Genomic DNA, 1,933 nt, shown 5'->3' with positions numbered 1-1,933 from the left:
AGATCATGAGCTCCAATGATTTGTAATTAATTCGTTAATCTCTTTAAACCGAATTAATTATTACTCGTTAACTATCAAGGTACACCACTATAGCTTGATAGTTGCACTCCCCTCACTGTAGATCTATTTTTGTCCATTTAAACCATAATCAATTAGTCGATCATTCACAGGTTATTCGTACAGCTGGGTCAAAATTATTGTTTTACCCCTATAAATCCATCTTGTTCCTTAAGTTCCCACGGACCTTCTAATGAACAATTGATTCATAGTACTACTTATGAATCATGTCCTCTGTATCATGAGAAGGCGGGGCCCCGATTGTTAAAGACTTGGAATCAACACTTCAGAGAATAACCTATCTAGTAACCTTAAAACGGGTAGGAGTGAATTCCATCTCGCAGGGCTATGTCCCTAGCTATCTATCCGGTCTTATCCCCAAAATGGAAGGCTTATTGAGCAGTGTTGTTGAACTACTCTCATCCATGCAGATCAAAGGACAATCCCGAATAAATAGGAGTCCATAGCTAGCTCAGGATTAAGATCGAGTTATCCTAGGTTACTTTAGTAAGAAATAGTCAGTTTTAACCGTAAACGGTCATTATAAAGAAAAGTGACTCTTTCGTGGTCTAGTCTTTATGCAAACTCATTGCATAGGATGCCCCCACTCATATGTCTTTACATGAATGATCTATGGATCACATCATTTGTATTACCTATACAAAATGAGTCGCATCCAATAGTGTTACCAGGATGAGATACCCAATTTCATCCATATACGTATAGACTATTTAGGCTATATACTATTAACTTGATCCTGTTTATGTCACTATATAAAGTTAAAGTATTCATACTATAGCCATGGATATGTTTATTGGATTTTCATAATAAAATGCAAACTCAACAACTTTATTGAATAAAATACTCAATAATATTTTATTGATAAATAGAATGTTTAACAAAATTTACGATATGCGAGTTCTAGGACATTCCCAACAATCTCTCACTTGGACTAAAACTCCATGAGAATAAATATTAAAGGAACCCTTGTACAAGAGTACCTATGAGTGGAAGCGGATTTTTCCAATTCGTTGTGACAGAATTTCTACATATACACATACAGATATGCATTCACAACGCTAAATTACTGGCATGCTTAAAGGATAAATAAACAAAAGATTGAGAGAACATATCAGTTGAAGAATTTTCGTCACTTGTAATCTCACTCTCTCTACGAACGACCTCTCACACTCACTAAACTAGTAAGTAATCGTCCAACAACACATCGGTCATCTACATGAACAGCTTCACTCAGACAACAGGAAACAGAGACAACACCACCACTCGGAGCCCTCAGTATTCTCGGAGTGAAAATCCAAAGGGTGGCCTTTGATGACATGTAGAAATGCATGTCATCTTAGGACTTTTACTTAGAATTATGAAGGTCATGAGGTAGAAATTGCGTCGATCATGCTAGAAATTCACGAGAAAAGCTGTTTGCACTAATCAGCATGACGAATCTCAACTAACCCAATATTTTGCGTTAATTGTGCTTTCAATGTTCTATCTTTGTAGCCAATGCAGGAAATTAATGCAAACGCGAAAACCGGACCATTGCATAGGGATTGCGCTCGGCAAGCGATTGCGGTCATCATGTAGAGTTGCGGTATTAAGCGAATGCGACCATTGAATGACTGTGGCTACATAACAACGCATTCTAACGGGATCGACGCAAGGCAGGTAGAATGAACGCATCAACGCATCTACCTCGAGAAAATCCAAAGTTGATGTTGACATTTCACCTACCGCGCCGTTAGTAGCAGAGGTTCAGAAAAGGACTGACGTGCCGAATGTCAGATTCAGAGCAGTCCAATTAATGTTGTCGGTGATCCAAGCTCTATAAATAGAAGCCGATGTGTTGAACTTCAAATCATCC

This window comes from Benincasa hispida, chromosome 3 (assembly GCF_009727055.1).
Source record: "Benincasa hispida cultivar B227 chromosome 3, ASM972705v1, whole genome shotgun sequence".
Lineage (NCBI taxonomy): Eukaryota > Viridiplantae > Streptophyta > Magnoliopsida > Cucurbitales > Cucurbitaceae > Benincasa > Benincasa hispida.
The sequence above is the reverse complement of the archived record's forward strand: the minus strand, read 5'-3'. Positions refer to the sequence as shown.